Below are 17,489 nucleotides of genomic sequence, written 5' to 3'. Positions count from 1 at the left end.
ATAATGTTACTTTTAAGCCATGGACAAAAAATGATTTTCTGTTTGGTTCCATCTCAAACTAATGTTAGCATTTTAATAATTGAATTTAAAATTGCTTTCTTTTGTTTACTGAAGCAGTGGTGGTTATATCACAGGACTGTAAATCACTTAGGCAGTAATAAAGATGCTTCTACAGTATTATACAAGACCTATAGGATTGTCTGTGCATTTTGTGAGAACAAAGACCATTTAATTTTTTTTCAGTTTGTGTGAGATTTTACCTAATTTTAATGCAAATAGTTATTTTTATTACATACTACATACATTTGAGGGTATAAGAAATATATTTTTCTTGATTGCACAAAATTCTTCACTGCAAAATACATAAATACAGCTCTCTAAGAGCATTTCCACAATTACTATAAAGTGAATAGAAAGCATTTTTCCAGTTTTCAAGTGGAAGCGTTGGGGAAAGCAGGATGAAAGGTGATGGAGATCCAGCATTTGGTGCCTTGGCAAGGTCATCTAATTAGCAGGTTGCAGAGTTATGGATGGGACCCAGGATTTTCTTATCTAAAAAAGGCTGAACATTTAGTGTATTCAAGAAGAGAAGAAAATCCAATTGTGGTCTAGATTATTTTTATACCGGAAAACAACTGTAGAAACTTTTAATCTTTAAAACTCTATTAGGTGTGTGTATGGTCCACTGGTATCCAGCTTTAACACCTGCCTTTTCCTATAAGTACTATGTTCCACCACAGCCCAGCTTCATTGCTCTTGCTGTTAGCAGCGAATTCTTTTTCACATAGAGTCACAAATTGGGAATAAAGTTCTAACCCCCTTTCCCAGAGTTAGAGTGATACTGCATGTTTCTTCCTTTTATTCTCCCCTCCCAGAGGTGACTTGAGGGATGATAAGAACGTTACCAGGTAGACCCAATATATGCTTGCCATTTTCTGTTTCCCTTAGTTTCATATTTAACAGTGTATTAACCATTTTGGGAAGAAGTTCTTTATTAGCTCCCTTGGAAAAAACAAAACAAAACACACATAGATCATTAAACCTCTCTGAACCTCCACCCACTGGGTCTTGGTGATCCCACAGCTGGGTTTACTTGCAGCTAGGCGTGCAGGCACTGCTGAGAAACACCCTGGGCCTGAGGTACCCGCCGCTCTCAGCCAGGGTTCCAACCTGTTCTAATGCAACAGGTTCAGGTCCTGTGCTCAAGGCCATTTAAGTTTTTACCAATGATAATTTACATGTCACCTATGGAAGAATTATATTTTGAGTACAGTTTCTGGTAGTTAATGACTAAACGTCATTAACCCAAAATTCACAAGTTGAAGTCCTCAGTCCCAATGTGATAGTATTTGGATGTGGGGCCTTTGGAAGGTAATAAGGCTTAGATGAGGTCATGAGGCAGCAGTCCTCAGAATGGGATTAGTGCCCACGTAAGAAGAGACTAGAGAGTCTGCTTCCCTTCTTCTCTTTTCTATCTACCTCCTCATCTTTTGAGGATACAGCAAGAAAGCAGCCAAATGCAAGCCAGGAAGGGAGTCTTCACCCTATTCTAATGATGCTGGCATATGATCTCAGACTTCTATCCAGAACTGTGAGAAATAAATGTCTGTTATTTAAGATACCTAACCCATGGCATTTTTTTATAGCAGCCTGTGCTAGGACATTGGTACAGGATTTATGTATTTATTTATATTTATGACTTCTAAATATAGATTTCAAAAGCCTGAATTTTTTAGTGAATTAAAAATTTTTAAATACCCTCTCTCAGGTAGTTCCATTCTATATTAGAGGGTTAGGGAACAGTTTCTGAGTCCTCATCTAAAGCTGTGTTCTCCTGCTTAGTAAGACTTCTGTAATCTGTGTTAGAGGTCAAATAGTAGCTCCTAAAATAATAAAAGTCATTCATCAATTATTGCTTTCTAATTCAAATGTAAATAATAAAATTAGAAAAGAGTGGTCAATAAATAAATTCTCTTAGATATTTCAACATGCATGTTTCACTATACAATAAAACCTGTCACTATTACATATGAAAGGAACCTGAACACATGACAATTTAATTCAAGGGCCACTATCATGGAAACTTTGATATTGACCAATCTGTCTTTTCTCCTCTGCAAAGTTTCAGGTCACCATATACGGTATGAGCTTGAGCCTTGACCATCTACACAGGAAGGATGAGGTATTAGGCAGAGTATTACTTCTTCACCTACACCCTCCCTCAAGTTAGTCACTAGATAATACCAAAAAAACAGTTCCTTTTTGATTTATGAATATAGAATCTAGTGCAGAGATCTCAAAGTCCCTACATAAATCCAACCACGGCACAGCCTTATAAAAAACACTCGATTAGCTCCATTTCTGCAAGTTATTAAATCCAAACCTGCAAAGCGATGTGAAGATATTTTTTAAAAAGTAGATGTTGCACAATTAATTGCTACATTGACTGATTCCTATAATACAGAATTTCTATTAAAACTTTATAAACCATACTTTCTATTCATCTGTAGAAAACATGCAAGGAAATTACCAACGGGTTAATGGTGACTGGCATGTATTTTTTAATTGGGGTAACTTGTATGTATATTTTTTAACCATTCACATGTATTGTTATATAACAACAACAAAACAAAGCCACGTACTTTTAGGAAGAAAAGTAAAATGGATGAATGTGTTACCAGTCTTGAAAAGGGAACAAACATAAAAAAGAACCTCAAATTCCTCACACACAAAAAAATAAAAATTGAACTACCATATTATCCAGCAATTCCGTTTCTGGAAATACATCCAAGGGAAATGAAAACACTATGTTGAAAAGAGATCTGTACCCCCATGTTTGTAGAAGCATTATTTATAATAGCCAAAAAATTGAAACAACCTAAGCATGTATCAGTGAGTCAGTGGATAAAGATGTTATGGTGTATATACACATACAGAATGGAATATTATGCAGCCATAAAAAAGAAGGAAATCCTGTCATTTGCAACAAGATGGACGGACATCAAGGGCATTATGCTTAGTGAAAAAAGTCAAACAGAGAAAGACAAATACTCATCAACAAAACAAAAAGGCAATCAAATGAATGGGAGACGATATTTGGAAACCATATATTCGATTAGGGGTTAATATCCAAAATACATAAAGAATTTATACTACTTAATATTTAAAAAATTAAAAATGGGCAGAGAACTTGAATAGACATTTTTCCAAGGAAGACATACAGATGGCCAACAGGTATTTGAAAAGATGCTCACTGATGATCAGAGAAATGTAAATCAAAACCGCAATGAGATTTTAGTTCACACCTGTCAGATCGGCTATTAACAAAAAGACAAAAATAACCAGGGTTAGCAAGAATACAAAGAAAAGGGAATCCTTGAGCATTGTTGGAAAGAATGTAAATTTGTATAGCCATTATGGAAAAAAGTATGGAGGTTCCTCGAAATTAAAAATTGGACTATCATATTATCAAGCAATTCCATTTCTGGATGTTTATCCAAAAAAACAAAAACATCAGTTCAAAAAGATACATGTGCATTGGAGCATTATTTACAACAGCCAAGATAGGAAAGTAACCTAAGTGTCCACTGATACATGAATAAAATGATATATGTGTGTATATACATGTAAATATACGTATGTGCATATACACACACAAACACATCTCGTTTATTGGACATATCATTTTACTGTGCTCATTTTACTGTACTGCACTTTGTAGGTACTGCCTTTTCCATAGATTGAAGGTTTATGGCAACCCTGCATTGAGCAAATCTATCAGCACCATTTTGCCAATAGTATTTGCTCACTCCATGTCTGTGTTACATTTTGGTAATTCTTTTAATATTCCAAACCTTTTCATTATTATATTTGTTACGGTGATCTGTGATCAACAATTATGACTTGTTGAAAGCTCAAATGATGGTTAGCATTTTTTAGCAATAAAGTATTTTTTAATTAAGGTACATATACTGTTTTTTTAGGTATAATGATATTGCACACTTAATAGTCTAAAGTATAAAAATAGCTTTTATATGGACTAGAAACCAGAAAAATTCATTTGACTCACTTTGTGATGTTCACTTTACTGCAGTGGTCTGGAACTGAACCTGCAGCATTTCCAAGGTATGGCTGTGCAATGGAATATTACTCAGCCATAAAGGAGAAAGAAATCTTGCCATTTATGACAACATGGAGGGACTTAAAGGGCATTATGCTAAGTGAAATAAATCAGAGAATGACAAATACTTATATGTGGAATCTAAACAATGAGACAAACAAAATAAAACAAACAGTTACAAGGAACAACATGTGGATTACCACAGCAGGGAGAGGCTGTGGGTGGGCAAAGTATATGAAGGGAATTAAGAGGTACAAACTTCTAGGAAAGAAAAGAAAAAGTAGAAAGACGAAGAGAGACAGATACTGTATGTTCTCATGTGTTGCAAATTTAAAAATAGATCAATCAATCAATAGATAAAAAGAATTCATAGATATCAGATTTATGATTACCAGAAATTGGAGTGGGAGTAGGGGGAAATGGAGAAAGTGGCCAAAGAGACAAATTTTCCATTATAAGTACTAGGGATGTAAGGTACAACACAATGACTAGAGCTAACGCTGCTGTTTGGCACAATAAACGTTGTTGAGAATAAATCCTAAGAGTTCTCATCATAAGGAAAAAGCAAACTTTTTGTACCTATACAAGATGATCAATATCAACTAAAATTTCTATAGTAATCATTTCACAGTATATATAAGTGAAATCATTATGCTGTACACTTTACTTATGCAGTGTGTATGTCAATTACATCTCAATTAAACTTCGAGGATGAGACCCTTGAAGAATATTATTGATGGGTTTGAGTACTAGAAACATAAAGCTTTGAAAGTTCTAAAACATCATAGAAAAGCAGCAAAGGAAAATATTTTTTAAAAAACATAATTAGTGAAGTGATACTATCCATGATATATATGAAGTTCATATAAATTAGTAAGAAACATTAAATTCTGCGTAAAATAAGAAGATGCATGAGGAGACAATGTGGAGAGCAAATAAAATTGGTCAATTAACTCGGTAATAGATAATGGTTAAAAAGGAAAGTAATGTACATTTTTAAGTGTTTTGCCTGTCACATTTGCTAAGAGCTGTAAATATGTACTGCAAATATATCAGTTTTCAAACAAATCATGTTAAAGCATAAACTAGTACTATTTTTATAAGATATATTTAGGCACAATTATAATGTTGTTTGTTTGCCATACAGTTTGACCCAGAATTTACATTTTCAGGAATCTATCTTAAGACCACCCTGTGGAATAATTAGTGAATTCCGTATGTTTATTTCAGCATTAATCATACTAATTAGAAGTTAATATTAAAAATCTCAGAAAGGGGAGCCTAGGTGGCTCAGTTGGTTAAGCATCCAACTCTTGATTTCAGCTCATGTCATGATCTCAGGGTTGTGAGATCAAGCCCCCCTGTCGGGCTCCCCACTGGACATGGAGCCTGCTTAAAATTCCCTCTCCTTCTCCCTCTGACCCTCCCCTGCTTAAAAAAAAAAAAAATCACAGAGATTATAGGTACTTGTCTTTCATGGTTACTGATCCCAATATCCACTCTCCTTTCCTTCTTCTTCTTTTTTTAAATAATAGAACATTGATAATTTTAGCTGGACACCTGACCACGCAGCTAGGGACCATATTAGCAAGACTCCTGCAATTCAAAATTGCTGTATGTCTAACTTTTGTCCAGTAAGATAGGAGCAGATGAAGATGTGACTTTCTAATAATTTCTGTAAAGAAAATGTTCCCCCTCCAAGCATGTTGTCTGACACTCAGTCTGATTCGGATGCAACATGATGTCAGCAACATCCTAGGGAATGGTAGCACAGCAATGTAGAAGATGCCACTCTCCCTCCAAGTCACCTAGCATTTCAGCCGTTTTAGAAAAAAAGAGTATGATATTATGTTGTTTAAGCCACTGCTATCTGTTCTCAGAGTATAGCCCACATCTTAACTAATAGTTTTCTGTATCTTCTAAATCATCTACAGTGAATATCTACACAGACAACACAAGTTAAAATTTTAAACTAGAAAGAAGCCAAATATAAAAATGAACAGAACTCATCAAACTAATGTTTTACTGCTGAAAGCTAGTGGTCTTAACTTTTAGCTGTTTGGGGTGCCTAAGAATTTCTTAAGGCTTAGCACTATAAAATATTTTTCTGTATGTAAGTAAGATACATAGAATACTGACTGTAAATGAACGTTGCTTCATCTATTCACATATACGTGACTAGAACAGAATTGGGGGGAAAGTTAATATGTGGTAGCCTTGTTGAATTAGCAGAAGATCTTCTATACTTACAGAAAACAACAAAAACCAGAATAGTGTTAGAACTCTATTTCTGAGAGAAACTCTGCATTTTAGCATCTTTTCAAATAAACATAGTTACAGTGTATAGTTATAATCATAAATTTGGATTAACTTTCCAGTCACAATCAACTGAGCATAATACAACAACCTAACTCATCAAGTTGGATGAAGGTTAAAGAATAATTTAGTGCTGTAACTGGCACACAAATGGATCTCCATAAAGACTAGTTTTTATTACGATAATGCCAATTTAGAGACGGATACTAAGATTAAGTGACAAAATAGAAAATTTATACCTGGGTACATCTCAATGGCCTCTAAGATTAGAAAGTTAATGTGAACTAATTGAAAAGGACTAGATGGTAGTTAATAAATTTTCACTTATTCAGCTAGTCAGTAATTCAAAGTTGGAGAAGTGCCTTGGAATAAAGATATAATGAAATGCATACTTTAAGATATCGAACCATGTCAAATTATACTTCACATGTGTATTTAAAATTTATTGTGCTATGACATTTTTACTGGCACATATAACTAATATCCTATAATGATGCTAGGAGGCAAAGTGTTTTCATAGGTAGAATATATTTATAGACAGTATGTGAACTCAATAGAGAATAATTATTTTATTTCTAGTATCATTCAGTATCAAAAGACTTATTAATCACATCAGTAATAGACTTAAATGTAACAGCTGTCTGGATGTCATTGCACACTTTTGTGGAATATCATCTAAAGTAAGAAGATGCAGGCGATTATGTTTGAGTTCTATACTACCGCATAGAGATTTATATAATATGTTTTATAGGTGGGGGAATGGGTAGAGGCGGGGTAAGATAAAATGTATGAGTCAATTCATTAGGGAAATATTTAAGATGTGGGGTTTTTTTAAAAGATTTTATTTATTTATTTTAGAGATAGATACATATATAGGGAGAGGTGGGGGCAGAAAGCAGAGGGAGAGGAACAAGCAGACTCTGTGCTCAGCACAGAGCCCCACACGGGGCTGGATCTCACGCCCAGAGATCACAACTTGAGCCAAAATCAAAAGTCAGACACTCTACTGCCTGTGCCATCCACATGCCCCTAAGCTGTGTTTTAATTATACATTATCCCAAGACCTAAGTTTTTAAGAAACTATGTATGTAACAGTTTATGTTATTGAAAACCACAGATTTTATAAATATATACATTTTCTTTCTTTTAAGCCTGGCTTTGACACTTTCTGATAGTAATTACTCCATTATCATTTTCCCCTAATTTTCATTACCAATTTTTTTAAGATGTATTTATTTATTTGTCAGAGAGAGAGAGAGAGCACAAGCAGGGGGAGCAGCAGAGGGAGAAGCAGGCTCCCCACTGAGTAAGGACCCTGATGTGGGACTCGATCCCAGGGCCCTGGAATCACGACTTGAGCTGAAGGCAGACACTAAACCGATTAGGCCACCCGGGTGTCCCCATTACCAATCTTCTTATTAGAATAAGTTTTTTAACAGAGGACTCTAGGTCTATTTTGTTCAACAGTTAATCATCAACCTATAGCAAACTGCCTTACAATAGGAATGATGTATTATTTCCTATACATATAAATAAAAAGTTTAATAAATGCATTTTTTTTTACAAGAGAATCTGAAATGTTAGTAAAGGGAAGAAACTTGGAGATCGTCAAATCTAACCATCTCAGTTTATAAATAAGAAAACTAAGGCCAAAAGAGAATAGACAGAAAGCTCAAGATCACAGAACAAGTCTATGGGAGAGATGATATGGTCATGAGAGTATTGGTAATTTTAGGTTTCTTCTTTAAGCATTAATTATCCTAATATTCATTCTCTCTTTCTTCCTTTTAGTAACAGAATATTTCTCATTATTTTAAATCACTTTCCCTTTTAATGATAAAGAATAGTCTCTTTAATAAAAATGAGTTGTTGGTAAAATGAAGAGGTTAATAACTTCTCTTGTTACCGTGCATGACGTTCCTGAAATACACAGTGGATAATACTTTAAAAATAACTCAATGTATATTGATAAAATTTCCACAAACTCTAGTTTCGGCCATTAAAACAAAAACAAAAACAAAAACAAAACAAAAAATGCAGTTCAGAAAATGTCATGTCCAAGTCCAAAGTTTTTCATGGCTGTGCTAGGACTCAATCTCAGGACTTTCTAGTTCAAGTGTGGAATTTCCTACTAAATAAATGGATAACTATATGATAAATTAATCATAGTTTCAGAATAATAAACAGATAAGCATAATACATAGTAGTGATTATCACTTAGTTTCTTCTTTTTTTTTTTGATTTTTTTTTAAATTTATTTATTCATTCGACAGAGATAGAGACAGCCAGCGAGAGAGGGAACACAAGCAGGGGGAGTGGGAGAGGAAGAAGCAGGCTCATAGCAGAAGAGCCTGATGTGGGGCTCGATCCCATAATGCCAGGATCATGCCCTGAGCTGAAGGCAGACGCCCAACCACCGTGCCACCCAGGTGCCCCTAACACTTAGTTTCTATTCTCTTTTTTTTCCTTCAGACGTTCTACCGTGTGATTGTATTTTACAACCCCTCTTGCAGTCCGACATGGTCATGTCACTGTGTCCACACTAATGGGATATGAACAGAGGTGGTATTTGCAACTTTTGATTTACCATTGCACTGCATTGTCTTCCCCAGAAAAAAAAAAAGTTAGAAAACAGACCTAGTAGTACTTTATCTTGGACCATGCAGATCAGGACAACACTTTGGCATATGGGCAGATTTATAAGGGGTCTTGGTTACTGAATGATATCCTAGAACTGAGCCAACATAGCCTTAGATATATGTGCAACTTAAGCAAGTATGTATCTTATTTTAGCTTTGAATGTCCAGGTCTCATTGTTACTACATACTCAGCCCTATATAGCCTATGTGCTTACTAATACAGTAAGCAAGAAATCAAGACAGACCGAAAGGATGTAACTGTAACTCAAGCAATAGATCAGAGCTCGGAACCTGGAAGCCAAGAGAACTCGGTGGAAAATAGAAGATCAAGAATTTGATAGGAAATTAACTGAAAACATTTATGAGAACTAGAGATTGGGAGGCACACACTGCTTATGGACACAAAGAGCCTACGTTAGGTATGGTTAAAAATAGGAAATAGAGAACTTGAAAAGGTCTATTCCTTTTCAGGTTAGCTCAGAGAAATTAGACTGGAAATAAGGTAAATAGTAATGAGAAAGAAGGTCTTCTTAGATAGGGAGATAAGTAGATGAGAAGCAGCACAGCTAAATGAACAATGTGTGGTGAGAATTGATGTGTATCTAAATATGAAAAATTCTTTACAAATCCACTAATTCAGGAGCCTTTAAAGTGTTGATTAGGAGCCTGCTTCTCCCTCTGGCTGCTGTTCCCCCACTAGTGCACTCTCTCTCACACAAATAAATAAAATCTTTAAAAAAATAATAAAAATAAATAAAGTGTTGATTAAGTGGTAGGGCCTCAGCTTATATTATTTTGGCTGAATTAAGTAATGTTTCCAAACCTCTCAGTGTTATCACCTGAAAAACTATGGTTTTAAGAATTTGATACAATTATGATGGGAAGCAAATGGCACATGAAAGTCTAATTATTCTTGTTGATATCATTTTTAGAGAAAATGAGGCGACTAATTCTCTGTAGGATCTGACATTATCAAAGTAGAATATAATAATTTATCTGTGCTTTTGAAAAATAAGTAGATATATTTCAGGCAGAGAGCAAGATAGTGTTTTTCAAACAGAAGAAAATACATACTTAAAGGCAAAGAATCATGTAAGATCATCATATGTAGAGGAAATTAACAGAGACTTACTAAGCTTGGAACATAGGTTACAAAATAGAAAATATTTGAAAAAGTAGATAGGGACAAATTCTGAAATATTTCATTTCCATGTTAAAGAGATTAGACATAATCCTATATGTTAAAAAGCATCCTTTTTAAAACCAAACAGTGATATGAAGGATACATTTTATACAAAGAAATGCAAGCTTCATTAAGGCAGATGAAAGAGTAAAACAGGCCGCTATAGAGATATTGGACAAAAGACTGTAGACAGTGATTAGGAAAGAGAAAATTAATGTCTAAACTAAGTCAAGGGAAGCAGGCATACATAAAGAAAAGAATGATTGAATTCAAGAGATAATCCTAAAATAGAATCAATATCACCTGGTAAACAGCTGGATGTGGTATACTACGTTTGTAACTTGAGAAACTGATGATTCTAATAAGCAAAATTTCAAAAACTGGGGAAGAAACAGGTTTTTAGAAGAGAAGAGAAAGGGGTTGAAATTTTATAAAAGCCTAATTGTTGCTAAGAGTACAGGGATACGGGTATGCCTCAGATATATGTCCTTAAGATAAAATGATGCATGTATAGGTAACAAACTTGTCTTTTTTTTTTTTTTTTTTGTCATACTGGTCATCTCCTATATCTTCATACTTCTTCATAAGGAGTTTGTATATAGGACAGCAGCTCACTCCCAAGTAAGCATTTGAATTTCAGAGGGTAAGAGCTCATTGTATGACAAAAGGTGGCTTGGGCAGTATGCTAGCTACAAGGAACAGAATGAAGAACACATTCAACATAGCTGAGTCTTTCATAAAGCTGAGTCTTTAGTGGGGAAGCGGATAAATTATAATGGTTAATTTTATGGGTCAATTTTGACCCAGCAAGGGGTTGCCCAAATTAAACACTATTCCTAGGAGTGTCATTGGGAGTGTTTCTGAATAATATTAGCATTTGAATGAGTAGATTCAGTTAAATACAGCCCTCTCCAGTGTGGGTGAGCATCATCCAATCTGTGAGGGCTCCAACAGAATAAAAATGTATATGAAGGAGGAATTCGCCCCTTTTTGCTTCCTTCCTGCCTCCTTGAGCTAGGATATCAGTCTTCTGCCCTTGAGCTGAGATTTACACCATCAGCTTCCTTGTTTTCTAGGCCTTTAGGATAGGACTAGGATTATATGACTGGCTTTCCGGGGTTTCAATCTTGGAGATAGCAGATCATGGGACTTCTCAGTCTCCATAAATGCATGAGCTAAATTATTACAAACTCTTTATGTGACTCTACTATGGCTTTATTTTTCTGGAGAACTCCGAGTAATACACAAACTAAGAGAAATTTGTCAATCAAGGTACCATCATGATCAATAGTGAGAAGAACAGCAAGGTAAAATCTAGCTCATTGGGTTGCATTCACTTGGTAAATGGAATCATACAGTTATTTTGTTCAGTCATGCTCCCTGTTGAAAGGATTTCTACCCTAATAGAAATGAAGTGAGCACCTTCCAGTAGAAACAACTAGTATTCATGAAGAAGAAAAGAAGCATAAAGCCATTCATCCAATTTAGAGAGGCCTGATGGAAAAGCAGTGAGATGAGGGGCGGGGGTAAGACTGGCTTATATGGAGACCATTTCATCTGAAGACTTTTTATCTTCACTGAAAGGGGCTTCATCCTAACAATTTCTGCACCAACTCAGGCTAATATCAAATTTATTCCTCTATAAAATCCTAAGATAAACATGATACAAGAAAATTGAAACTAAGAAATAAAAGAAAAACTCTTCATTGAATTTAAAAATTAATAAAAATGGTTCCCTATGGGGGAGGAAAAGAACAGGGTCAAGGGCAATAATGGAAGGGTGTCTTCTCAAAATATACCCTGTTACAATAGTTTTGGTTTAGAAAATATATAAACATTTTACATAGTTGCAAAGGAAATTTACACTTACAGAAGCCTCCTCCACCAAAAAAATTGAAAAGAAATATAAACAAACCCAACTGTAAATCAAGTGGTGACATAGCCACATACAGGAATAAATTACTTTAAATGGCTTTGAAATAAATTAGAAGTGCAAAGAATTAGTAAATATCACTTAGCAGTCTAAGTGTTGGAGCATAATTGATATTACTATTTTAAACTTATTGTGTAGAATAATGCAAATATGTATCACATTAATAATATGAACCAAAATTTTCAATAAAAAGGAACAAGATCAAGGTCAAATAACTTTGAATTTTGTAATGTTAAAAGTGATTTGGAAAAATTACAGACCTATATTTTTTTCTTCATAAAAATACATATTTCTATCTAAAGAAAGTTCCACATCTTCCAAAACATCCATGTCATGAAGGACAAGAAAGAGTAAGAAACTCAGATGAACAATCAGAAATAACAAAAGCATTCATTGAAATCTATAGTATTCAATATTCAATTTTTAGAAATGCTTAAACAACTTTAAAGTCTTTTTTTTTTAAGATTTTATTTTATTTTATTTGACAGAGATAGAGACAGCCAGTGAGAGAGGGAACACAAGCAGGGGGAGTGGGAGAGGAAGAAGCAGGCTCCTAGTGGAGGAGCTTGATGTGGGGCTCAATCCCATAACGCCGGGATCACGCCCTGAGCCGAAGGCAGACGCTTAACTGCTGTGCCACCCAGGCGCCCCTAAAGTCTGTTTTAAAAAATTGCCATAGAAATAATTTTTTCTGCAATATAAACCAGTAAAATATTGCTGAAATCACTGATTAAACAAAAACTTTTAAAACAAATTAGAGTTTTATGAACAAAAAGCATTCTGTAACTATCTTCAAGGTTAGTTTTGTTAAATTAAAAAAAAAATCCGACCCTTAGTTGTGCCAATAATAAAATACCTAGGAATAAACCTAACCAAATTGGTGAAAAACCTGCATTCTGAAAGCTAAACAAATTGAAGAAAACACAAATAGGAAAATATTCCATACTCATGGATTGAGAAAAACAAATACTGTTAAAAATGTCTATACTACCCAAAGCAATCTACACATTTAATGCAGTTCCTATTAATTACCAACAACATTTTTCACAGAACTAGAACAAATAACCCTAAAATGTATATGGAACCACAAAAAACCCAAATAACCAAAGCAAACTAGAAAAGGAAAAGCAAAGCTGGAGGCATCTCAATTCCAGACTTCAAGTTATATTACAAAGCTATAGTTATCAAAACACTATGGTACTGGCACAAAAGCAGACACATAGATCAATAGAACAGAATAGAAAACCCAGAAAAAAACCCACAACTATATGGTCAATTAACCTTTGATAAAGCAGGAAAAATAATCCAATGGGAAAAAGAGAGTCTCTTCAACAAATGGTATTAGGTAAACTGGACAGCAACATGCAAAAGAATGAAACTGGACCACATTCTTATACCAAACACAAAAATAAATTCACAATGGATTAAAGACCTAAATGTGAAACTTGAAACCGTAAAAATCCTAGAAGAGAACACAGGCAATAACTTTTTTGACATCGGCCAAAGCAACTATTTTGAAGATATGTCTCCTGAAGTGAGGGAACAAAAGCAAAAATAAGTTACTGGGACTACATCAAAATAAAAAGCTTCTGCACAGTGAAGGAAACAACCAACAAAATTAAAGGACAACCTATGGACTGGCAGAAGGTATCTGCAAATTAAATAGCCAATAAGTAGTACTCAAAATATGTACAGAATTTATACAACTCAACACCCAAAAACCAATAATCATATAAAAAAGGGCATGAGACATGAACCAACATTTTTCCAAAGAAGACATCCAGATGGCCAACAGACACATGAAAAGATGCTCATCATCACTGATCATCAGTCATATGCAAATCAAAACTGCAACGAGATTTCACCTCAGACCTGTCAGAATGGCTAAAATCAATAACACAAGAAACAACAGTTGTTGGCGAGGATGTGGAGAAAGGGGAACCCTCTTGCACTGTTGATGGGAATGCAAACTGGTGCAGCCATTCTGGAAAACAGTGTGGAGTTTCCTCAAAAAGTTAAAAATAGAACTACCCTATGATCCAGCAATTGTTCTACTGGGTATTTACCCAAAGAATACAAAAACACTAATTCAAAGGGAGACATCCACCCCTATGTTTACAGGCCATCCCTATGTTTATAGGAGCATTATTTACAATACCCAGGATACGGAAGCAGCCCAAGGGTCCATCAACTGATGAATGGATAAAGAAGTGGTGGATACATACAATGAAATATTACTTGGCCTTAAAAGAAATCTTGCTATTTGTAATGACATAGACAGAGCTAGAGAGTATAATGCTAAGCAAAATAAGTCAGTCAGAGAAAGACAAATACCACGATTCCACTCATATACGGAATTTAAGAAACAAAACCAATAAGCAAAGGGGAAAAAAGAGAGAAACAAATCAAGAAACAGAGTTTTAACCTCTAGAGAACACACTGACGGTTACCAGAGAGGAGGGGTTAAATAGGTGATGGGGATTAAGGAGTGCACTTGTCATGATGTATGGAATTGTCAAGTCACCATATTGTACTCTTGAAACTACATATAACACTGTATGTTAACTAACTGGAATTAAGAACTGTAAAAGAAGTTCTTTTAAAATTCTCAGGTGTTATTCAACATTTTCAGATTTGAATGGGCAAAAGATAGTTCATAATAAGAGAGAAAATGAAGATAATTACTTAAGATTTATTCTCAATTTCCTTTTAGAGTTCCAGTCTAGTTGGTCGTTATTGTTGTTTTTATTTTTTTAAGAAATAGATTATGTTAATCTTTCTTTTCTGGGAAATAAGATAGGCTTTCAAAAAACCTATCTATGTATATGGTATCATTTTGTATGTTATTATTATTATACACAGAACACCATAGGCATACTGTTAGATTTATCTATCTTAATTTAGAAAAAAATCCGGTGGTCTTTACTACTAAAACATTATCTTTAAGATTTAAAAAATGTAAGATTGCAAGCACAAAAACTGAATGTTTAAAGAAATGATGTATTTCTATTAACGTGTTGCTCATATAATAACTGAACACCTCAGAAATACAGAGTGATATTTAAAGTCATGGGAAGATCGTGAATATCAGAGTTCCACTGAATTCAAACATTCTTGACAGGTTTTTATTTATTTTTAATATACTAGCAAAAACATTTAACAGAACTGAGGGTGATTTTCAGCATGCTCTCACACAATCTTAGTACTTCATATGAACTTTAGGCATCTGTGAAGCAAACATTTTGCTTTCACTTTTTCCCCCAATTCGCTTTGTCTAAAATGACTTGACACAACATAAATTTACTTTATTTCACTTACAAATATAAAAAGAAAAGTCTTTTGTTTTATGAATTAGTTTCCCTTTTTCCATATATCTTTCCAAGATGACAAAAGTAATGTATATTAGAGTCTGTGTTAATCTCACATTCTTCTAGACTTTTAGTCAGGTAAACATAAAAATCTGCATATTATAATTACTGTAAATCTATAAAGGTTAATTTGGACATAATTTTTATTGTATCATCTGTTAGACTTGGAAAGCAATGATAATTTTGCTTTGTCTCATTCTTTCTCTCCAAAATCCTTCCAAAAATTTTCTAAGATTTGCTTCCCAGAAATCAGGCAATTTCAAACTACAAAAATATACTTAATACATACATTTAAAACTAATCAATTTTATATAACAAAATAGGTTTATTCTTAATATTTTTAAACAAGCTTTGATTTGGTCTGTGTATGATCTTTTGGGATTTCTGTTTTGTCTCCCTATATGATTTCCATGAATGTACTACGTTGCAATACTGCCTACTTTCCTTATTTTCTAAAAATTGCTTATAAAACTTCCCTTAGGATTTAACAAAAATGTTAAATTACTTGAAAAATAATTTTTTTACCTATTTTACTATGAAAATCTTTTATAAGTCATGATGCTATTTCACTCTAATGATGCTTTAGTGTTCTTTATGGTTAAAATATTTTAAATAGCTTATATTCACATATCTTCATATATCTCTACTCTCTGATCAGTGAATCTTTTTGTTTATAATTGGTAAACTTATCTTAAAATACTTTTTAATTGATAAATTTTTCATACTCTAGAATTTCCCCTTAAGTATATTTATTTATGTTGAGGTTTTGAGACAAAGATGTTTCTGACATTTGTTGAGGTAATAAATAATAATCTAGTTGATCTTTCTCTTACAGTTAAAAAAAAAAAAACCAAAAACCTGTCATGAGATAATTAGAATAAGATAAAACTGAGTGTTAAGACCTTGAGTTTTTAGATCTGTGCCAGAAATTAATGATATCACAAGTTACACTTTCTCAGGGTTTCAATTCCCACAAATAAAAATAAAAGATTTACCAGATAATTTCTAAGTTCTTTGGAGTTTGAAATTCTAGAAAATTATTTACCTATTTTCAGACTTTTGTTGTGGTTATTCTACAAAGACCTTGAAACCAAATGCTTCTGTTTTTTGACTCAGGTATCAAAAATATTGTGGTAGTTTTTTTTGGCTATCTCTTTTTAGAATATTAGACATTTCTTCTCCCCTTTTTGTTTGAAAGTGGTGTCAGAGAATATGGCTTGGACAGACCTATATGTGCTGGTCATTAGGAAAATATTAAAATATTAATAGCATTTAAAAAATATAATACTTTTATAAGTGTTTTCTTTTTAGTATTAAAGCTACTTATGTGCACTTTGTATCTCCTCTAAGTATGTCTAATTCATATCTCACTCCCAAATGTATGCTTAATAAATGATATAATTAATTAATATCGCTTGCTTCTCTTGCAGGGTAAGTTTTTAAAAGAAGGAAAAAAAGACTCATATCTTTAAACTCTTCTTTCTTTTCCTCAAGTTTAATTCTTTCTGAATTGAGAAAACAAAGCAAAACAAAAATACACCCTCCTTTTCGGTATTGCTCTCCATTCTGGCTCTACCTCAGTCCCCTCTCTGTCACTAACTCTGGTCTTGCCAAGGGTCCGACTTGCAGAGTGAGCAAGCCACGGTTAAAGAGTCCTCACTGGTGTGTTCTTCCCCAGTGGCTTATATCCTAACGAGACAAACCAGACTGCTCTGTCAAAGGTAGAAGACCTATACCATCACCCTTCTCCTTATTGTACTTCTCTCTCAATGGTTGCATTTAGAATTCAGTTCTATCATCCTCTTAGGGAGAATAGCTTAAGATTGGAGAAAATGATATTCTCCAACCGAAATCTAGTTCAGTGGTTCTCAGCCCTGGTTTCACATTGTAACTCCCTGGAAAACTTTAACCACCACCACCACCACCAAGT

The 17,489-nt window shown here is 34.0% G+C and overlaps 1 pseudogene; it reads right to left on the bottom strand.

Moving 5' to 3' along the window:
• Positions 1-654: 654 nt before the first annotated feature.
• LOC103679195 overlaps positions 655-17,489 on the bottom strand; it is a 41,079-nt pseudogene continuing 24,244 nt past the window's right edge.

Source organism: Ursus maritimus, unplaced genomic scaffold (assembly GCF_017311325.1).
Source record: "Ursus maritimus isolate PB19 unplaced genomic scaffold, ASM1731132v1 scaffold_8, whole genome shotgun sequence".
Lineage (NCBI taxonomy): Eukaryota > Metazoa > Chordata > Mammalia > Carnivora > Ursidae > Ursus > Ursus maritimus.
The sequence above is the reverse complement of the archived record's forward strand: the minus strand, read 5'-3'. Positions and strand labels throughout refer to the sequence as shown.